Source organism: Heptranchias perlo, chromosome 6, assembly GCF_035084215.1.
Source record: "Heptranchias perlo isolate sHepPer1 chromosome 6, sHepPer1.hap1, whole genome shotgun sequence".
In the NCBI taxonomy this organism is placed as follows: domain Eukaryota; kingdom Metazoa; phylum Chordata; class Chondrichthyes; order Hexanchiformes; family Hexanchidae; genus Heptranchias; species Heptranchias perlo.
The window spans coordinates 6,255,155-6,278,744 of record NC_090330.1 but is presented as its reverse complement, the minus strand read 5'-3'; the positions used below and the strand labels follow the sequence as shown (position 1 = coordinate 6,278,744).

At 43.4% G+C, this 23,590-nt stretch overlaps 1 protein-coding gene across 1 annotated transcript in view; it reads left to right on the top strand.

The window, feature by feature from the left end:
* pak1 (p21 protein (Cdc42/Rac)-activated kinase 1) overlaps window positions 1-23,590 on the top strand; it is a 168,700-nt gene that overhangs the window by 60,941 nt on the left and 84,169 nt on the right. Inside the window, exon 2 of the mRNA XM_067985682.1 lies at window positions 2,040-2,174. The gene's annotated coding sequence lies outside the window, so the exon portion shown is untranslated. The remainder of the gene's footprint in view (window positions 1-2,039; window positions 2,175-23,590) is intronic.

The following is a 23,590-nucleotide window of genomic DNA, read 5'->3' as shown; positions in this document are numbered from 1 at the left end:
GTTACTTTTGTGTCCCTTTTTTAAAAGGTCTATTGGCTAGTTTCCATGCTGCAGCTACTTGCTGTGTAGCGAGGCAGGTAGTTGTTGATTTTCTGTCTCCACACTGCCCAATTTCATTTCTCAGTTTAAAAATCTCCACTGCACACAATCTGCGGAGGCTCACCTGCTTGCAGCCCACAACTCCTTTGTGAATGTGCTTTGGAGTGAGGCATTCACGCTAGCTATGGGATGTATGGGAGAAACATAAAGGAGCTTGCATTTATAAAGCACCTTATGGTCTCAGGATGTGCCAAAGCACTCCATGACCAAGGAATTACATTTAAAGTGCAGGCACTGTTGTTATGTGGGCAAACCCATCATGTGTGGTTTCTTTTTAAAGTAAGTGAGAGCAACTTCCCCTTGTGGTTGTCTGTCTTAGTCTTAAAGGTGCTGCCTGGTATACTATTGAGCCATACAATTGGCCTTGGTGTCCCTGGGCTAGGCAGGGGAAAGGACAGTCAGGATTCCCGCTCCCAATCACTATTGAGTGATCTTTGCTGGAAATTGCGCGTATGTCGACAATCCCTTCAGAGCATCAGTGGGAGAGGAACCCACTGACATTTCTCAGAGTCTGAAATTCTGCTGCTGCCGTCTCCTGTGAGCTTTAAGGGTGCTGTAAAACTGACATTGGCTGTCTGTGCCACATTCCTGTCTGAAATAGGCATAGCAGGCAATCGCTGAAGCAGGCTGATTTATTGATCTGTTTGTTCATGATCTAATTCACGTTTTCTCGACCTGAACCTGCTCGGTCATCTGTGCGTGTGTTTGTTTTTCAACACTTCAAAGATCACGATATCACCTTTTACTCTGTGTCCAACAAGAATAAATCTTGATGTTTGAATTTTTGTTTAACCATATACAAATATTTCACATTGTCACTGAGTGGAATTTATTTATTTTTTGTAATTGTTTTTTTTGAAACAGATTAATCTTCCCACTCCCATCCTGAAAGCACTGACTCATGCTGGGCAAGATTCTATGGGCCTTAGCTGACCTGCAGTGTCTCCCCTAATTGGCCATTCATCATTTGAGAGCTGACATCTCAAGTGTTAGCAGGCTATTTGATCATATAGGGGTGGAGAGGTTCATAAAGAGTCTGATTCTGTCTTCCTCCAAGATCCACACATGCCCACTTGGAAGGAGGGGTCACTGGTATAGATCAAGATAGGGAACGCTGGCTGGTTCTCACCTCCTCCCTCTCCACAATCCTGTTTTCACATCGCCCATCCAGGGGACTCCATGACTGTACCCTTCTCCATCGCCCTGGCTTCAGTCAGCTGAATCCTGGCTGAGGTCGTACCTAAGACCCTCCTGGTTTGAACAGTTACGTTCCATTCTTGGCTGTATGTTAACCAGCTGAGCTATTTAGAGAAGGAGAGGAGGTCAGATGGACATTATCAGAACTAACACCACAATAAATTATCTAGCCATTCATCTCTGTGCTTGGTTGTGGGACCTTGCTGTGCACAAATTGGTTGCTGCGTTTGCCGACAAAACAAAGTGACCACACTTCAGAAGTAATTAATTGGCTGTAAAGGTAAAGTGCTTTGGATGCCCTGAAGGCATGAAAGGTAGTACAAACGTGAGTTCTTTTCTTAACTAAGTTCTCAGTCCATTTCACGACCAGCATTTTTATCAATTGAAATTATTTTTAAGGTATTCTATCTCTCTACCAATCACCCTTTCCCTGGGTGAGAAGGCAATTAGATAATCTTCTGTCATGATTTAAAATGTTTGATAAGCAGCAAGTAGAACGAGATGTCCCAAAGCTATTTTATTGGGGAAACATTAAAATGACTGTGTTGAGTTTACCGAGACGTAACCAGAATAACATACACTAGCACAGTAGTGAGCAATCCCATACATTCTTCCACTGAGAGCTAAGACACAGGTTCACAACCTCCAACCTCCCCTCCTCGGAGTGGTTCAAATCTCCACTGTAGCATTTGGGAAATAGAAGGGTGAAAGCCTGACGCTCTTTCCTTTTCTCTGTTCCAAAGAAAAGGAAGGCAGGAGGGAGAACCAGTTGTCTGGACTCGTGCATAGCAGCCAGCTCGAGAGTAGCAGAAACCCGGGGAAGAAGCAACTTCTCTCCATGGATTTTTGTCTCCGGGGAGGGAAGATCTAAAAAGAAGGTAAAATCTGACTTCTTGATGTTTCACTTCCTCCAAATTGTGGCATTGCTCCTGTGACGGCAGGAGCATTAAACTAGAAGTAACTGGAAGGATATTGCTGCCACTGACTTATTGCAGATAATTGGAACTTTGATTGACAGCTCAGCCTATCTGACCTAAATTGCAATATAAATGTATTGATATTGCTTCAGTAATAACTCAGGCTTCTTATGCTGAGGGGTGCGGGGAAGTGGAGAGGAATAGTCGCACACTGCCAGGTCAGGAGAGAGTTTTAATAATCTACAGGGCAAAGCAAAGTCACCTCTCTGGATTCTGCACAAACTTTCTTCATTTACCTTACCTTCATGTACCTTACCTTCCAAGATAGAACTCGTGAATTGACTTGGAAATAGATTATTGGAATCAATTCTGGGATTTATTTTTGTTAATGTGTTTTTTTTAAAAACCTTAACTCCTCTGGTTGTTAAGGTGGGAGGAGGGGGAGGAAATTGATGTGAGTATAAAATGAATTTTCCTATTTAGTCATCGCTCACATTAGTGACCGGGGTTAAATATACTGTTTTCAATTTGTGGTGAAGATTAGAACATTGGAATTTGAAGTTTAATTATGACCTAAGTTGCACTGGATTTTCATCGAATACTCATTTGTGCTGTATTTCACTTGTATTCAGTTTAAGTCGGTTGCTATTTATCCCAGTGGCGACACAAAACATTTGTAGTTAAAAGTTGTATCTTTTCTTGTATTGTGCATTACTTCTATTATAATTACAGTTTCGTTTTGACCTTCATGTTTTTATTTGCCAGACTTTCTCCCTTTTTCTCTTTCCTCTTCCTGATGGTGTTGTTTCATGCTGGGAGTATGGCTTCAGGGGCTGGTGTCACCCTTTGGTTCCTTGGTCAAGTGGGGGCCTACTCAATCATGGGGCATCTTTCACACACTTTACTGGGCACTCTGAGCCTGTTGGATACCTGTTAGCTTTGCTCAGTCCATTGCACTCTTGCCTTTTAGTCAGAAGGTTGAGTTCAAGCCCCATTACAGATTTGAGCACATAACCTGGGCTGACACTCCAGTGCAATACCAAGGAAGTGCTGCTTTGTCAGAAGTGCCAAGATCCCATCCGCCTGTTCTGGCGGTGAACGTTAAAAGATCTCCTGATACTTCTCAGCGCATTCACCAGTGTCCTGGCCAACAATCATCCCTTAACCGCCTCCAAAAACTGATTAGTGAGTCATTCATCTCATTTGTTTGCGGGACCTTAATATGTACAAATTGGCTTCTATGTTTTCCTACATTACAGTGACTGCACTTCAAGAGTAATTCATTAATTGTGAAGTGCCGTGGGATGTCCTGAGGATGTGATGAGGCACGTATATAAATGGAAAATCATAAAATAATTACAGATGAGTAAGACTATTTGGCCCATCTTAATTCATTCATCCAGAAATAACATTTATATAGCGCTTTTAACATAATAAAATGTCCCAAGGTGCTTCACAGGAGCATAATCAGGCAAAATATCGCCACGGAGCAAAAGAAGGAGACTTTAGGACAGGTGACCAAAAGTTTGGTGGAAGAGGTAGGTTTTAAGTGTCTTAAAGGAGGAGGGAGAGGTTGAGGGAGGAAATTCCAGGGCTTATGGCCTAGACAGCTAAAAGCACGGCCGTCAATGGTACATAGGAACAGGCCATTCAGCCCCTCGTGCCTGCTTCGCCATTTGATAAGATCATGGCTGATCTGTGATCCAGCTCCATATACCTGCCTTTGGCCCATATCCCTTAATACCTTTGGTTGCCAAAAAGCTATCCATCTCACATTTAAATTTAGCAATTGAGCTAGTATCAATTGCCGTTTGCGGAAGAGAGTTCCAAACTTCTACCACCCTTTGTGTGTAGAAATGTTTTCTAATCTCACTCCTGAAAGGTCTGGCTCTAATTTTTAGACTGTGCCCCCTACTCCTAGAATCCCCAACCAGTGGAAATAGTTTCTCTCTATCCACCCTATTCGCTCCCCTTAATATCTTAAACTTCGATCAGATCACCCCTTAACCTTCGAAACTCTAGAGAATACAACCCCAATTTGTGTCATCTCTCCTCGTAACTTAACCCTTGAAGTCCGGGTATCATTCTAGTAAACCTACGCTGCACTCCCTCCGAGGCCAATATGTCCTTCCAAAGGTGCGGTGCCCAGAACTGCTCACAGTACTCCAGGTGTGGTCTAACCAGGGTTTTGTATAGCTGCAGCATAACTTCTACCCCCTTGTACTCCAGTCCTCTAGATATAAAGGCCAGCATTCCATTAGCCTTATTGATTATTTTCTGCACCTGTTCATGACACTTCATTGATCTATGTACCTGAACCCCTAAGTCCCTTTGGACATCCACTGTTTTTAACTTTTTACCATTTAGAAAGTACCCTGTTCTATCCTTTTTTGATCCAAAGTGGATGACCTCACATTTGTCTACATTGAATTCCATTTGCCACAGTTTTGCCCATTCACCTAATCTATCAATATCACTTTGTAATTTTATGTTTTCATCTATACTGCTTACAATGCCACCAATCTTTGTGTCATCGCCAAACTTAGATATGAGACTTTCTATGCCTTCATCTAAGTCGTTAATAAATATTGTGAATAATTGAGGCCCCAAGACAGATCCCTGCGGGACTCCACTAGTCACATCCTGCCAATGTGAGTACTTACCCATTATCCCTACTCTCTGTTGCCTTTCGCTCAGCCAATTTCCTAACCAAGTCCGTACTTTTCCCTCGATTCCATGGGCTTCTAACTTAGCTAACAGTCTCTTATGTGGGACCTTATCAAATGCCTTCTGGAAGTCCATATAAATAACATCCATTGACATTCCCCTGTCCACTACTTTAGTCACCTCTTCAAAAAATTCAGTCAGGTTTGTCAGGCACGACCTACCTTTCACAAATCCATGCTGGCTCTCTCTGATTAACTGAAAATTCTTGAGGTGTTCAGTCACCCTATCCTTAATTATAGACTCCAGCAATTTCCCCACAACAGATGTTAGGCTAACTGGTCTATAATTCCTTGGTGGGGCGAAGTAAGTGGGGGATGCGCAAGAGGCTAGAATTGGAGGAATGCAGAGTTCTTGGAGGGTTGTAGTGCTAGAGGAAGTTACAGAGATGGGGAGGAGGGAGGCCATGGAGGGATTTGAACACTAGGATAAGAATTTTAAAATCGAGCAGCTGCTAGACCAGGAGCCAATGTAGGTCAGTGAGCACAGGGGTGAGGAGTGAATGAGACTTGGTACGAGTTGGGATATGGCCAGCAGAGTTTTGGATGAGCTTAGGTTTATGGAGGGTGGGAGGATGGCTAGGAGAGCATTGGAATAGTCCTGAAGGCCCTCAACCACCCCATTGCAGTATACGGTTGTTTCTTAAATTATTTCAAGGTTTTTCTCTCCACCATTCAATCCAAGAATACATTCTATGCACTAATCACTTGTGTGAAAACTTCTTTATCGGTTCTAAATGTGATTTTAAGTGTCTGTTTCCCTTAGTGGCTGCACTCTTGCCCCTGTGCTGGAAGGACACTGGCCCAACCCTCACTCCAGGACCCGAGCACACAATCTACACTGACTTCCCAGCGTAACACAGAGAGTGTGCCGCGTCGTCTGAGTGGGGAACGAGACGTCAAATCAAAGGCGGTTCTGCACCTTCTGGTTGGATGCAAAAGGTCCCACAATGTAACATGAGAAACGGGGAGCCTGTTTGTGGGATCTTGCCAGTTAGCCTAAGTTGTCTGTCATAATTGACTAAAGTAACAATAGTAACTGCACTTTGGAAACAATCCATTGATTGCAGAGCACTTTAGGATGGCCTGAGGATGCGATGAGGTGTTATAGAAATGCAAGTTCTTTCTTTCTCCTTGTTCCTTTCTTTTTTCCCCTTTTCCATTCAGCAAAAGTGAGCAGGGGAGAGGAGGGGAGGGGAGAAAATGATTTTCAGTCAATCTGGACCCTTGTTTATTTTTCCCCATTATCTAAGGATGTCTCTAAAGAAAGAATGAACTTGGATTTAATTAGAGCCTTTCATAACCTCTGAACATTCCAAACGCTTTATAGCCAATTAAGTACTTTTGAAGTGTAGCCACTGTTGTAATGTAGGGAAACGCGGCAGCCAATTTGCGCACAGCAATGCGATTAATGACCAGATCGCCTGATTTTAGTGATGTCGGTTGAGGGATAAATATTGGCCAGGGAGATCTCCTACTCTTTTTTGGAATAGTGCCATGGGATCTTCTACATCCACCTGAGAGCAGACAGGGTCTTGGTTTAAAGTCTCATCCTCTATGTGAATATGTACAGGAAAGCTCAGTCATATTGCTCCCGAAATAGTCATCAACCAGCCGGTCAAGAATTCTATATAGTAATCACATATAAATAACTGTGCCCAATGAATTTATTCAGCCTTGAATATTTTTTATTAATTCTGTGAGAAATAAGGTGACAGCATTTGTGTGGAGGTGAACGGAGAAGTTATTTTCTTAACAGCAGTAATGGCAAAAAAAAAAACTTTTTTTTTTGAAAAAAAAAGAATCTAACCTGAATTGTTGAAAGTGTCTGGGAACGTAGAGTTCTCAAGAGTTTGAAATTGCACTGGCTTGGTGGAAGTGCTTTGGGTGTATAACCTGGGCTTGGCTTGGAATTCGCTGTAAGTTTGTTTAGGAAAAAGCCACGTCATTCTCTGTGTAAAGTTAACAACCCCATGCAGCGTTGGACTTTGGCATCTTCATTAAGGGGTCATCCCAAAAGTTGGAAAAACAACTCTTGACTGGACAAATCTATTTCTTTTTTTTGAAAAATGCCTCCAAAACTTAAAAGATTGTCTTGAGTATTAAATATGGTTTTAAAATTTAAAGTTGTAGTTTAAATGTTGGGGTCAGAAATCACCCATCATTAAATGAAGAGTTTGGTCTGTTGTAAGTTTGGACTTTTGAGACCGCCCCTAAAATTAAATTAAAGCAAGGTTTGGTCTTTGATTTGCAGTGTGAGTGAATAATTGTCGACAGGAAACGTATGACGTGTCTTTATTTCCCTTTTATTCATAGCATTGTCATCAGTGATCTCAGGTTTGTGTTAGAACCTGCTTGAGTTCATGTCCTATACCATCCCTTTTCCTGAAAAACTACATTTTACATCATCCCCCTAGTTGACTTTGAAAGTTAGCCTGTTTGTTTATACTTCTCTTCCTGGTTTTCTTTCCAATTTTCCTCCTCCTTCCCCAAAGATGTTGATTCCTTAATGGGAATGGCAGAGGTACTTTGCCAAGTAGCCATTTTTGCTATGATTAAGCTTAAAACAGTGAATGCCAGCAGATTATTTGATTGCGGAGGGGGAGGCAAGTGGACATCGTACGAGAGTCCATTTTAGTCCTTTCCCAGCATCCATGCAATGCAGACTTTTCAGTAAAATTGGCTGGGATGTTTTTCCTACATTAAACGTGTTGTATAAATGCAAGTTGTTGGTGATCATGAGCGAGAGCATTCTTGCTCCCGGCAATGCCACGATTTTAAAATTCTCATCCTTGTTTTCAAATCCCTCCATGGCCTCGCCCCTCCCTATCTCTGTAACCTCCTCCAGCACTGCGCTCCTCCAATTCTGGCCTCTTGCATATCCCCGATTTATTCATCGCTCCACCATTGGCAGCCGTGCTTTCAGCTGCCTAGGCTCTAAGTTCTGGAATTCCCTCCCTAAATCTCTCCACCTCTGTCTCTCTCTCCTTTAAGATGCTCCTTAAAATCCTATTTTGGTCACCTAATATCTCCTTATGTTGCTCGGTGTCAAATTTTGTTTAACGCTCCTGTGAAGTGTCTTGAAATGTTTCACTATGTTAAAGGTTCTATATAAATGCATGTTGTTTCTGTGCTTTTCCCCCCACGTTTCCTACACTTCAGAAGTACTTCATTGGCTGTAAAGCTCTTTGGGGTGTCCTCAGGCCCTGAAAGGCGTGCAAGTCTTTCTTTCAACCTAATCTATATGACTATTTATCACCTCTTTCCGTAAAGCTTGCCATTCCCCCAACTAAGGCCGATTGGCTTCTATTAACAGCCTTGATTCTTTTAATCCCTTTGCTGTGGAGAAAATGCTTTTTTTCAATTCTGCGCTTCAAGCCTATTGGCAAGGCTGCAGTTGGAATGTTTATGTAATACGTAAACCCATGGCCTACCCCACTACAGTATGATGGGTCATGGTCCCAATGCAGTGCACCACCCCGCTGTTTCAAATACCCCATGTTTTATGTCTTGAATTCTGGAGTTAAAAAGGGACCATCTTCTGGACTTTTTTTTTGAGCAAGTGTATCGCTCCTGTACAGTACTGATGATTAATGTGATTCCCGTGCAGTTTACTTGGGCCTTGGGTTATAAAAGTGCCAGATAGGTCAGCTCTACGCACAATGATACCTGAGGGATTGGGCCAAATTACTGTAGAACGTGAGCTCCTCAAACCAAGTAGTGCAGATAAAAGATAAATCCAGTTAAACAAGATGCTTTTTGAGGATTTTTTTTTAATGACGATTGATTTGGATGAGTTAGCTGGGAGTAGGGGTGCTGAAACAGCATCAGCAAATGTGGGACAGGGAGCGGAAAAATAAGCCAGGCTTCCCCACTCCTGACCGCTATCCAGTCACTGATTTACTGGTGGATGGAGGAGAGGGTGAGCCCTCGGCATGGGGAAAATAACATGGAAAGGAACCTGATGATCCCTCTTGTGGTGCGATGCTGGCGTTGGGAAATGGGGGAGAGGAGTGATGGGATGGAGCGGGGTGTGGGGGGGGGGGGGGGGGGGAGAGAAGAGGAGTGATGGGATGGAGCGAGGTGGGAAATAGGGAGGAAAGAGGAGTGATGGGATGGAGCTGGGTGGGAAGCGGGGGAGAGGAGTGATGGGATCGAGCAGGGTGGGGGGGGGAGGAGAGGAGAGGAGTGATGGGATGGAGCGGGGTGGGGGGGGGGGGGGAGAAGAGGAGTGATGGGATGGAGCGGGGTGGGAAATAGGGAGGAAAGAGGAGTGATGGGATGGAGCGGGGTGGGAAATAGGGAGGAAAGAGGAGTGATGGGATGGAGCGGGGTGGGAAGCGGGGGAGAGGAGTGATGGGATGGAGCAGGGTGGGGGGGAGGAGAGGAGTGATGGGATGGAGCGGGGTGGGGGAGGGAGAAGAGGAGTGATGGGATGGAGCGGGGTGGGAAATAGGGAGGAAAGAGGAGTGATGGGATGGAGCGGGGTGGGAAGCGGAGGAGAGGAGTGATGGGATGGAGCGGGGTGGGAAGCGGAGGAGAGGAGTGATGGGATGGAACGGGGTGGGAAGCGGAGGAGAGGAGTGATGGGATGGAGCGGGGTGGGAAGCGGAGGAGAGGAGTGATGGGATGGAGCGGGGTAGGAAGCGGGGTCGAGGAGCGATGGGATGGAGCGGGGTAGGAAGTGGGGTCGCGGAGTGATGGGATGGAGTGGGGTCGAGGAGTGATGGGATGGAGTGGGGTCGAGGAGTGATGGGATGGAGCGGGGTAGGAAGTGGGGGAGAGGAGTAATGAGATGGAGCGGGATAGGAAGTGTGGTTGAGGAGTGATGGGATGGAGCGGGGTAGGAAGTGGGGGAGAGGAGCGAGGGGACGGAGCGGGGTAGGAAGTGGGGGAGAGGAGTAATGAGATGGAACAGGGTGGGAAGTGGGAGAGGAGTGATGGGATGGTACAGGCTGGGAGGTGGGGAGAGGAACAATGGGAAGTGGGGGTGAGGGGTGATAGATAGAGAGAGAGGAGTAATGGGAATGCTGCCTGAGTTATTTAACAGAGCAGTTCTGATTTAGCAGGTAGTCTATTTCATCAGAGTTACCTAAAGCTTCATTGTGGTATTTCAATTCTATGGATTATATATTGCCCCATACTTTATGAATATACTCCTAAATAACCACCATTTCCCTTGATTCACATTATTAACCAGCAATTAGATTAGAACAAAGCCAATCCCACATTGCCCGGAGCGTGACTCTGTTAAACATCAGCCAGTGGAGATGTCTGCATTTCTTTTTTTTTCCTCTTCTTCCCCAACCAATGTGAGTCACTCAGAATATGACATCATGTCTGGGGAGGTTCCAGTCACTGTGTGCTGTTACTTGCGTTACACACCGGTATCAGATGTTTGTGGCAGGAGAAAGAGAGAGAGGGAGAAAGAAAGAGAAGAGGGCCTCTCAAGAACAGTCCTTAAATTAGGTGAGGCCTGTTTTTTTTGGAAGGAGCTGTGCGTGTTTGTGGGAAGATTGTGGAATAGGTGAGCTGCTACAAAGCAGTGCGAAGATTAAGCCTTTGTTGAGGTAAGGCTTGTGTTCTGAGGCAGTGCTGTGTTAGTGTTTGTATTGTCTGATCTAGCTGTCACTGCATGTCGTACCGTTGTGGGGGGGGGCGGGGGGTGGGTTGTGGAAATGATGTATGTTGGTGGGATTAATAGGCAATTGCTACGGGTGACAAATGAGGAAAGGGTGCTGGCCATGCAGTTGATTACTGTATGATCAGGAGGAAGCTATTCGTACTGTGGTGCTGAGCTTCAGTGTCTGATGAGGTGGCCTAGCACTGAAGGTGTAGCAGAAAGGTTCAAGGAGTGATAAAATAGGTTAGTGCAGATCGCTGTTGTGCTTAGTTGAGAGCTGGAATGTTTAAGTATATATTTACCCTTTTTTGTTTACAGGTAATAATGCAGACTCATTGCTTTATAGAACTCTGGTACTGAGCTTGAGTGAGCTTTAGCACCAGGGTTATGAATGGGTTTCCTGAAGCTGCACTTGATTGAGGAGTTTACCACACAAAGTTCTGCAATTTACTCTTTTGCTGTAGGCCATAGTTCAAGACATGCAGGCTTTTTGTTTTGGCCTCTTACAAGTGTAGTGCGAAGGAATAATTAAAAAGAAGATCTGCTTGTTGTTTTCTCACTCGCATGTACACCTGCTTCTGTTTAATTGATTGGATCATCTTTTGAAAAATGTGTTTACTTTAAACAAAAAGGAGTTTCATTAGTTCACAGTATATTTCACTTAGTACTGTAAGCGACAGAAAGATGCACTAAACCTTTTGGTGCTACAGCTTCAAACTTTCTGCTTGGATTCTCCTCTGTGTCTGTCTGTGCATGTCTCTCTCTCTCTCTCTCTCTCTCATATCCTGCGTGGAGCTGCTTTTATATTGTTTTAATTTGGATTGCGGGAAGCCAGCGCCTGTGAGCTAGCTCCCAGCATTTACACAGCTAAATCCGTCTCTTTTACCTTGGCTGCAGACTTGTAAACCCAGTTTTTTTTCATGGGTTTGTGGGTCTGCTGCCAGGGTAAGAGACTGATCGAACAATGCAGGCCGTTCACGGGTGCTGGTCTGAATTAAAACAACACACCAGTATAAAAGTGTGCACTCAACTTCCTCACTGCCGTGCTTTCTCCTCTCTTTAATATTGGAACGTGTTTCCCTATGACTCTGCTGGTGCTGCTTTTGAACCGGTCAGAGAGTGTGGCCTGGTGCTCCCTCTGGCTTTCCCATCTCTTGTGTTGCAGAATGCATGCTCACTTTTGCTTGGTGCCTCTACTTGTAGTCTCTTCACACTGACCTGACCGAGAGGGAGCAGGGGAACACACCTGCGTCACACTGACCTGACCGAGAGGGAGCAGGGGAACACACCTGCGTTCTTAAACTGGGGCCCCAGCAAGTGCTACCACTCACCCCCACACACACCTCCCCACACACGCACACACATAATGCAATGTTTTGTTACAAGCAGAATTGTTTGCAGTAACCCATCTGACTAGATTGGGTATGCAACAGTGGAGCTCTTAAAACAATGCTAAACTCTGGATGGTCGGAACTTGGGGGGTGGGGGGGTTGGTTTTATTTTGCTCCGTCATTTGGCTGCCTTTTGCGGTTTTTTGGAGGAGGGGATTTGGAGGCGAACATTTCTGAATATAACTTTTGTATGGTGTTGGGGGTTGAGGGGGGGTGCAAAGTTGTGGCATATTATTGCTCATCGCAGAAAGAGGGAACTTGCCTTTATAGAGCGCCTTTCACAACCTCAGGATGTCCAAAGTGCTTTACAGCCAGCGGAGTACTTTTTACAGTGTGGTCACTGTTATAATATAGGAAGCGTGGCAGCCAATTTGCACTAAGCAAAGATCCCATAAACAGCAATTTGATAATGACCAGATAATCTGTTTTTACTGGTGATGGTTGAGGGATAAATATTGGTCAGGACACTGGGGAGAGCTACCCGCTCTTCGAAATAGTGCCATGGGGGTCTTTTACATCAGCTTGAGAGGTCGGACCGTTTAACATCTCATCCGAAAGACTGTACTTCCGACAGTGCAGCACTCCCTCAGTACTCCACTAGAGATTATGTGCTCCAGTCTCTGGAGTGGGACTTGAACCCACGATGTTCTGAAATGGATGGTTGTCCTGGAAACCTAAGCACAAACTTGTTTCATTTTGTTTGAACCTGCAGTGCAATCATCAGAGAGATACAGTACAGGACATGGTGCATTTTGCATGTGTGTGTTGAAGGTCTGTTACTTTTTTGAAACAGGAAATATTAGTGCAAAGGATACTTTGTGCACTCCCAAAGCTGCCTGCATGATTATGTAAAATTAATTTTGCTGAGATATTTGCAGTGAAATTTAAATGCACAAACAGGAAAATTTATTTGACTGCTTTGCAGATTTTTTTTGACCAAATTTTCTTCAGTTGCTACAATTGTTCAACTACATCAAATACCTGCCTTGCTGTATCTAACGCTGCGGCTATTATAGGCTAAGTATAGTTGTTCCCTCTACCCCTGTCACTATAAAACCACTAAATTCAGGTTACGCTCAAAATAACCCACTGCATAGCAATGTTGCAAAGGATTGAGGCTCAGAGCAGATATGTGCCATGAGATTAACTGATCTAGCTTACATTTTTAGTATTCTCCCCTTATTTCATTACTTTTTGCTGCTCTTGCACTATTACCTTGCCCAACTGGCTAACTTCATGTGTGAGCCTTAATAATGCATGCTGGCAGATTATTGACATCACGGCCAAACCCAATATTGTAGTGACCATAGTTCATTCCCCCTCCCCCCTCCCTAACCCGGAGGATGCTGGGCTAATCATAGAACCCCCACTGCTGCTCTGGCTGTTATCGTAGAATCATACATTTTAGCACAGAAGGAGGCCATTCGGCCCATCGTGCCTGTGCAGGCTCTTTGGTAGAGCTATCCAATTAGTCTCACTCCCCCCGCTCTTTCCCCATAGCCCTGCAAATTTTTCCCTTTGAAGTATATATCCAATATCGAATTCCCTTTTGAAATTACTGTTCCACCACCCTTTCAGGCAGTGCATTCCAGATCATGACAACTCGCTACATTTTTTTTAAAAAGTCTCCTCATTTCCCTCCTGGTTCTTTTGCCAATTATGTTAAATCTGTGTTGTCTGGCTACTGACCCACCCACCAGTGGAAACAGTTTCTCCTTATTCTTATTGAGGATCAAAGCTGAAGCCTTCTCGATCTGTATGGCTCAGTTATCAAGGAAGCTCTCTGACTTTTAATGCACTTTGCAATTATTTTGAAGAAACAGACCATATGTGACTCCCGACGAGGTTTATTTTTTGTGAGTTTAGTGTCCTGCCTATGATGTCCTCTTTTTCTCATTCATAAGAACTGGCCTGGACCTTACAAGTAAGCAAGAGACAAAATCTCCAAGCAGATGGGGCTCACAGTAAGTTTACACCCTGAATGTGTGGTGAACATCTAGAGTAAGAATCTGGTCCAAGGTATTAAAAAATTTAGAGCTATTAACCGTGTCTGAACATACTGATTTGCCTAATCTAGAATGGTTGATATTCAAAAACAACTTGCATTTATATAGCATCTTTAACGTAGTAAAACGTCCCAAGGCACTTCACAGTAGCGTAATCAGACAAAAAAAATTGACACCGAGCCAAAGGATAGGTGACCAAAAAGGTTGGTCAAAGAGAATAGATTTTAAGGAGCTTCTTTAAAGAAGGAGCCAGAAAGGTTTAGAGAAGGAATTCCAGAGCTTAGGGCCGAGACAGCTCAAGGCACAGCCGCCAATGGTGAGGCAATGGAAATCGGGGATGCAGAAGAGGCCAGAATTGGAGGAACGCAGAGATCTCGGAGGGTAGTAGGGCTGAAGGAGGTTGGAGAGATAGGGAGGGGCGAGGCCATAGAGGGATTTGAAAAAACCTCCTGTGGAATGAGACTGAATTTTGATCTTGATTTCTATTTGATGATCTTCTTAGATGAGTTACCCTGTTCAGTGCTTGATCCTGGTTCTGGGATGGTGCTATGTAATTTTACCATTGATATTCTACTGTACTTACCCTTTGAATTTTTTTTTGTTGTAGAACATTTTCAATTTCATCCCCTCCAACTCATAGGCCATTCAGCCCCTTGAGCCTACTCCACTATTCAGTCAGATCATGGCTGATCTGTACCTCAACTCCATGCATCCACCATAGCTCCATATCCCTCGATACCCTTACCTAACAAAAATCTATCTATCTCGTTCATGAAAATTTCAATTGATCCACAACATTTTGGGAGGAAGAGCTCCAAATTTCCACTACCCTTTGTGTGAAAAAGTGTTTCCTGATTTCATTCCTGAATGGCTTGGCTCTAATTTTAAAATTGTGCCCTCTCATGAGGTTGGTGACCTCTGCAAAGTTCCAGGGGTACTTTGATACTTCACTGAAGTGCCTGACTATGAGAAAAATGGTGAATGCTGAGGCTTCATGACCATGGCGTGGTTTCACTACCAAACCAGATTCTGTTATGCCTGGATAGTAAGTCAGGAGCAGGAACCCTGGCTTGATTTTTATTTTCTCTTCTTTCCTTTAACTGCCACCCAAATCTTGGGGACACAGGCTAGTTTTAGTGTCCAATTGCCAACTCGGCATCTTGAACCTGGACCTTTCCGATCTGCATGACTTGCCTTTGGACAGAAGAAGTGGCCGGCTATATTTTGCGTTCGTCGCAGAAATTCATATCGTGGCACCAGAAAGACTTGAGATCAATAGGTTTTTGTTGGGGTATGGGTATCGAGGGATATGGAACAATCAACAACAACTTGCATTTATATAGCGCTTTTAACTTAGTAAAACGTCCCAAGGCGCTTCACAGGAGCGTTATCAAACAAAATTTGACACCGAGCCACTTAAGGATATATTAGGTCAGGTGACCAAAAGCTTTGTAAACAAGGTAGGATTTAAGGAGCGTCTTAAAGGAGGAGAAAATGATAGAGAGGCAGAGAGGTTTAGGGAGGGAATTCCCAAGCTTGGGGCCTAGGCAGCTGAAGGCGAGTAAATGGTGTTGAGGCGCAGATCAGCCGTGATCAAATTGAATGGCAGAACAGGCTCGAGGGGCTGAATGGCCGACTGTCCGAATGTTCCTACATTCCAGAGGGACTAGCCTAGTTTATATAACGCACTATCAAAATGAAAGTCTGCTGTCTCGGGCAGCAGTGCTGTAATATAATTACAGCAATAAAGGGAGTTCTGCACAGGTGAGCTCTCTGGTTATTGGTTGCTGTTTTTCAGGCTAGTGTGGCCAGTTACGTAAACTAGAATCACCAAGCCCAACGCATATAGAAGCTACATTCCAGCAGGCACAATCAGGAAGCTCACAAATCCATTAATTCTTGATTACATCAACCACTTTCATTTACTGTAAGACTGCTTGTACATCCGGCTCATAATCCAGCATGAGTCATCAGACTAATTTTTGAATAATGCATCTTTTATTTAAAAAAAAAGCAGGATTAAAAAATCTTTTATTTATAGACTACCCTTTCCTCTTCTGAAGGTGCTGATTCATCCTGGGTAGAATTGTACTGTCACCTCACTCAAGTAGCCATTATTCATGCGTTGTCCTACACTGTGAGCAATGGCAAGCTGTTCCATCATGGGGGCCATCACAGCTGAGCTCGATTTTGCCCTCCCCTGTTCACACATGCACACTTCCATCAGGGATCCCTGGTCAATTTTTAAAAATCTCTCTTTAATCCAGGGTACTGAAACTAATTGTAGTGCCTCGTATTGTTCTATTCGTGCCAATTCCTTTTGAAAAGGTATTCAATGATTTATCTAGTCAAAAAAAGGACTGAAGGCTATAGAGGTAAGTGTAAGCACAGATAAATACTTCACAGTAGAGTCCCTAAAGTCCTTTTTTTTTTGTTTGTTTTTGTGTGGTGGGAGGAGAAGAAATTTGTTGACAGTGTGGTTAGAATGTACATGGACTAATGTATTACCAAGGCGGGTAGATGGACTTAAGATGCAGATCAGCCATGATCTAATTGATTGGCGGAACAGGCTCAAGGGGCTGAATGGCCTACTCCTGTTCAAACTTTGTTAATGCACCTGTGAAGCACCTTGGGACGTTTTTGCTATGTTAAAGGCGCTATAATAATGCAGGTTGTTGATGATTCCCTTGGTCATGAGATTTCAAAATTTGTTTTGACATTAGTAAACTTTTTTGTTCTTATGCTGATGAGTATTTAATTTTGGGAGAAGAGTTAATTGTAGAATTCCTCCTGTTGCAGGCATTACATGGAGTGTGATTTTTGAACGTACATATCAGCCTCATTTTTATTTTTGATAGTGTGGAAGTAGCAGTGACGAGCATTTGAAAATAACAAACATAAATTTAGTTTTTGCATTGTACCGCACTTAGACCTGAGCCATAGACTTGGACTTTTTTGTGCTACCAGCCATTGTCTGTACAATAGTGTAAAATGTAATGAAAGAGCGAACTGCTTCTTATCATTTTTGTTGCGAGCACCACTATGCATACAGATATGGTTCTCAGGTAATCCCCCTTGCATTGGAAAATGTAAAATTTCATACTAGAAGTGGTTCATTTTAGAACGCTGAAAGATGGACGTAAAAGATCCCATGGCACTATTCGAAGGGAGAGTTCTCCCCGGTGTCCTAGCCAATATTTATCCCTCAACCAACATAGCAAAAAATGGATTTTCTGGTCAGTAACTCATTACTGTTTGTGGGACCTTGCTGTGCACAAATTGGCTGCTGTGTTTCCAACATTACAACAGTGAGTACACTTCAAAAGTATTTCATTGGCTGTAAAGCGAGTTGGGACATCCTGAGGACCTGAAAGTCGCTACATAAATGCATGTTCTTTCTTTTTCAAGCTTGTGTGTGGGTAGATGACTGCAGGGGATCAATAGAAAACACCTCCTCTTGAGATGATGTTCTTTATCAGCTGTAACCTGGCAGCTCTCTTAAATGCTGCCGTTTTAAAAAAAATCATCCCTAATGGCCTGTGGTATTTCTAATCTGTAATGACCCAGGTTTGTTTCTTGGTCTGTGCTGAATTAACTGATTACATTTCAGGGGTGCATCAATGGGCTTCAGCAACCCAGCACCTTTGGGCAAAGGAGGGGAAAATACAGTGAGGGTTCCCGTTCCTGGTCGCTGTTCAGTCACTCACAGGAGAGTGCTTGCATGGAAGTCACATTGGAACAAAAATGGGTGAAAAGCAAAATACAGCAGATGTTGCAAATCTGTAACAAGATCAGAAACACTGGAGGCGCTCAGCAGGTCAGGCAGCATCTGTCTAGGAAACACGAGACAGTTCACGTTTCAGGTATAAAACCTCCGCAGAATTTAACTATGGGAATTGGCTGCGATGCCTACCACAGTCAAATGGCTTGATGGCTCATAGTTCTAGGCTCCCACGTTGAAGGTGCAAGGTACTGGAAGCCTAACAGTATCTGCGGAGCCCTACAAAAGTTGCCATCTTAAGGGAGGAGGGTAAGGAACAGGACACTGTATTCCAGTCCTCATTCAGTTAAAAACAATTATTCTGTATATTCCTGCGTATAGTATTTTGCTCTGAATTACTTGCATAACCACAGCCAAGTTAGAGTTGTGATGGCTGGTGAGGGGTAAGTGGATCCTGTCTGCGACAGTCCGCACTCTAGTAGAGTTAAATCTGATATACCAAATATCTCCATCTCTCTAAACCTCAACCCAGGCGAGGGCCTCAATAGCCAATCTATCTGATGATTTTGAACATCATGTGTGAACCAAAATAGTCCCGGTTCACAAATGTTCCTTTTATTCAGTGCTGTTCCTGAAATCTTCCAGACATTCAGAAGCACTCGAGTCTGTAGCAGTTTTAGGGTAAAATAATGTTTTCTTTGTTTGGGGAGGGGATAGAGGATGGTACTGAAAATTGATGCTGTATTTTAAAGGTACATTTCCAGATCTATTGTCGATGTAATGTGTTTTACTGTCTCTTTCAGTACCTCACTTTGAATACCTGAATTTAACACTGGAAAATGGCTAATTCTTTAGGGACTTTTTTCACCACTTTTGTTTGGGAAGACAGGAGTGGGATGGGGCTATAATTATGGTCTTTGTAGATGTGATTAAGAGTTGATACTGCAGACCTTAAGTGCCTGCAGCAGTGTCACTTTTTAATTGAAAAATACATTTTAATTCCACACTTTTGCAGGTTTTATTGACTTCAAGTAACATTTGGTACACAAGTCCAATGTTGTCACTCGGATTTTCGTAATGCGTAATAGCGGATGTGAGAAATTTTCATACAGTTGGATTATTGATTTTGCCCTTCCGAGCTTCGTTTGTGTCTAGAGAGAGTATTTTGAATTAAATAACACTGGGAGAATTACTGGTTGGATTAATTTGAGATGGTAAATTAAGTGCATCACAGAAGGAGCATATTGGCATAACATTTAAGGCTAATTGGCAATTTTTATTTTCCCCTGTAAAATATTGGCAGCAATAAGCTAAATAAGCCGAATGAGCACCATCGAATCAGTGGAACGATCCTCTTTCTGGGTTGATGGTAGATGTCAACTGCTGTACAGCATCTGCTGTACCAATTAAATTGGAGTTTTAAAGGGACCACGTTTTGCTGCAGTGGGAAGTTTTGAAGATGGTACGGCTGTTGGAACCTGTTGGCTCACAAACTCTTACTGCAAAGCTGATACAATGGACACCATACCTGCTGAGCTCAATTGATGCAGTGTATATATATATTTTTTTAAGATTAAAATTCAATAGAGTGTGTGTGTGTGTGTGTGTGTGTGGATCTACACAGCACTGTATTGTAGCAACACCAGCCTTTCAATTTTTTTGGTCATGTCTTCAAGCCCCCTGTGATGTTTTTCTATGTTAAAAGCACTATATAAATGCAAGTTGTTGTTGTTGAACAGATTCCTTTTTATAATTGTTTTGAGAAACTACGGTAATGGGTTACGGTCTATGGCAACACACCCTGAGGTTGAAAAGACTGGGAATGAAAGTGAGATATAGGAAGAAATATTGCCTGGTGATGCTGACCTTGGGTATTAAAAGCCTGAGGATTGCAGGTGGCTGCAAAGACTGAAGAAAATAACAAGTTCTATCTACAGTTACAAAGTCCTGGGAAAAAATGAGTTGGAGTTCGCAAAGGGTCATTATTTCAATGCAGCGACGTTGTGGGAGGAAGAGCAGCAAGATGGAGATTAAATTTGAAACTCAGGAGGAGGAGGAGGAAGAGACAAAAGTTTTTTTTTATTCGTTCATGGGATGTGGGCGTCGCTGGCAAGGCTGGCATTTATTGCCCATCCCTAATTGCCCTTGAGAAGATGGTGGTGAGCCGCCGCCTTGAACCGCTGCAGTCCGTGTGTTGAAGGTTCTCCCATAGTGCTGTTAGGAAGGGAGTTCCAGGATTTTGACCCAGCGACAATGAAGGAACGGCGATATATTTCCAAGTCGGGATGGTGTGTGACTTGGAGGGGAACGTGCAGGTGGTGGTGTTCCCATGTGCCTGCTGCCCTTGTCCTTCCAGGTGGTAGAGGTCGCGGGTTTGGGAGGTGTGGTCGAAGAAGCCTTGGCGAGCTGCTGCAGTGCATCCTGTGGATGGTATACACTGCAGCCACTGTGCGCCGGTAGTGAAGGGAGTGAATGTTTAGGGTGGTGGATGGGGTGCCAATCAAGCGGGTTGCTTTGTCCTGGATGGTGTCGAGCTTCTTGAGTGTTGTTGGAGCTGCACTCATCCAGGCAAGTGGAGAGTATTCCATCACACTCCTGACTTGTGCCTTGTAGATGGTGGAAAGGCTTTGGGGAGTCAGGAGGTGAGTCACTCACCGCAGAATATCCAGCCTCTGACCTGCTCTTGTAGCCACAGTATTTATATGGCTGGTCCAGTTAAGTTTCTGGTTAATGGTGACCCCCTAGGATGTTGATGGTGGGGGATTCGGCGATGGTAATGCCGTTGAATGTCAAGGGGAGGTGGTTAGACTCTCTTGTTGGAGGTGGTCATTGCCTGGCACTTGTCTGGTGCGAATGTTACTTGCCACTTATCAGCCCAAGCCTGGATGTTGTCCAGGTCTTGCTGCATGCGGGCTCGGACTGCAAGTGCAATGGCCATAGTAGTATTGCTTAAAATAAATTGAACGATTCTTATCTCTTCCCCCTCACACCAAATAGCCACAAATGGTAATACATAAAGAACCATGACTGTACTAAACTGAGTGATTCCAAAAGTTTTGAATTTAGCTGAGAATTTATTGTGTAATTGACTACCACATTTGGTTATGAACTAGATTTTATTATTAATGGCGTTGCTATATACAGGACTAGAATTCTGTTTCTGGTATTGGTATGTAGAAAGCTTATATGTTTCTTGTACAAGATACATCATTTACAGTTTGAAACAAGATAAGGAAAAACTTTTTGCCCGAGCTACAAAAACAAGATGCGTCCCCTTTGGAAAGAAGAATTGGTGTTTTAACTTTAGGCAAGTTCACGGGGTGCAGTCATCTGCTGGGAATGGAGTTTATCCTCTCCTACATTGGTGGAAGATGTCAACAGCTGCGCAAACATTACAGTGTCTGTCGCTGTTGAGATCTCGTCCCAAGGAATCCTGTGTTGATTATACGCTATGTACTAACTTTGTATTGTCTCTAGGTTAATGGGGGAGGGGGAGATGTCCAAATATCCTCTGAACTTTTGGATAACCCCAAAGGTGATATATATTTGTGTGTGGTAAAATGGAGGAAATGGTTCCAGCAACTATCATGTTCCAAAGAACATTTGATCACGTATGTCTACTTGTCTTGAAAACCCTCAGTTCGGTTCCTAATCAGACGTTCAGCTTTTTTTAAAAAAACAATGAAGCTGCATAGCTTTAGCTGAGAATCTGTTCCTCACATCCATTCTTTGGGGAGTAGAATTCCTTGCTTGAGGCTTTATACTTGTGTCGTGAGGGAATATTCTGAGTCTCTTCAGAAATTGAGTCCAAAGTCCCAGAATCATCCCTCTGTGAAACCTCTCCCCAGTACATCAATGCCCTTTTGAACAAAGGGTGCCTAAACTTCGACACAATATTCCAAGTGCGGCCTTATCAATGATTCACACAAGGTTGGAATAGGTTGTTTTGATCTATAATCAAATACGTTTGAGGGATCCCAGTACATGATTAGCTGTGTTGAAAAATTGACCCACATTCATTGGATACTTGTTCTCAATGAATGATCAGTAATCGTGCACACGTGCTTTTTTTTCTCCCCTTTTGCAAATGGGAGGCCCTTCATCACATATATGTATTTCATATCTCCTATTCCAATGTGCCTATATTTATCCATTTTAATATCCTGTACCTTTCCTCAGCCGTTCCAGTTAATTAGTCCCTATGCCTTTGATCGTTAGTAATCTCCAATACTCATTACCTGGCCACAAAACTTGGCATCATCGGCAAATGTGACTGTATTTCAGAAAGTGTTTATGAAAAGTTGACAAATGGACCTCTGTGTAGAACTCTTTATTAATCACTTCCCTAGCTAGAAATGTTTCCATATCATGTTACCTTGTACTTTCTATTGCCAAGCCATTTTTCAGCCCATGTAGCCAACTTGTCATTAATTTTACAAGCCTTAACCTTCTTTTAGTCTCGTGTGTATAACTTTATCAGATATCTCCTGAAAATCCACGATATATTTGCTGGAGTGCTCTTAACTACAAATTATTTATGTACTCAAAGAATGCAAGTAGGTTAATGAGGCACTCGCTGCCTGTTGCTTGTAAGTAAGTCCATGCTGACTATTCTTTGTGGGCTTTGAATATTGATGAACAATTGATGAACAGCCCTGAAAAATTTCCCCCGTCACAGTGTTAGGCTAACTGATCTATAACTTTTGGGTTCATAACCCATCATTTTATTTTTTTTTAATATCAGGATAACCATTACTGTTCTCCAATCTTAGGATTAAATGAAGTGGAGTGGGAGGAGGCTTGTGTGGAGCATCAGCACCAGCATAGACCAGTTGAGCTGAATGGCTTGTTTCTGTGCTGTTAATTCTATGTATGTTGCCTGTGTTTTATGGACTTCCTGAAAGTATCACCTGTTTTCCTTGACTGTTCTAGAGTGAATGCCATCTGGTATAGATATCCTGTAGGCATTTAATTTCTTCGTAACACTTGCTTTACTGACCCCTACATATGTCATGGATTCCTGGGCCAAAATCTCTAGAATGGGAATTTATCTGCTGAAGGTGAAAGCTGATGTGTGTTCTGCAAGGGCTGTGGTTATGGATATTATCGGAGCTAAATAGAGGGCGTTTCACCCTGCAGCTGGCTGTCCTGTCCCTGACCTAGAAAAAAGAAAAGACAGACCATCTATATGGCGCCTTTCACGACCTCAGGACATCCCAAAGTGCTTAAATTAAGTACTTTTGAAATGTAGTCGCTGTTGTAATGTAGGAATTGTGCAATATGCACACAGCAAGTTCCCACAAACAGCAATGGGGTAAATGAGCAGATAAACTGTTGGTGTTGGTTGAGGGATAAATGATGGCCAGGACACAGAGGCGAACTCCCCTGCTCTTCTTAAATTGTGCCATGGGATCTTTTACGTCCACCTGCGATGGGGCCTCGGTTTAACGTCTCACCTGAAAGACGGCACCTCTGATAGTGCAGCACTCCCTCAGTACTGCATAGAAGTGTCAGCCTGAATTATGTGCTCAAGTCTCTGGAGTGGGACTGGAACCCACAACCTTTTGACCCAGAGGAGAGAGTGCCACCACTGTGCCACAGCTGACACCTAACACCTAAAATGATCTGGGTACATTTTACAAAAGTGTGTTGTATTCTCCTGTCCAATATTCAGTATAAAAGTTGAACTGCCTCCAAAATAATTGCATCTCAGCCCTAATGAGGGTGGAGTTCTGAAATCAATTCTATGAATCAGCAGTTTGCATTTATTATAAATCGCACTCATTCAATACCTTTTTTCTTTCACTGTAGCTGTTAATTTTGCTATACCTCCCAAATGGTTTTGTATCCAGTTTTCATCATTCCTTTCTCAAAGATGTTGACTCGTGCAGGGCCACCATTCCATAGGCACCA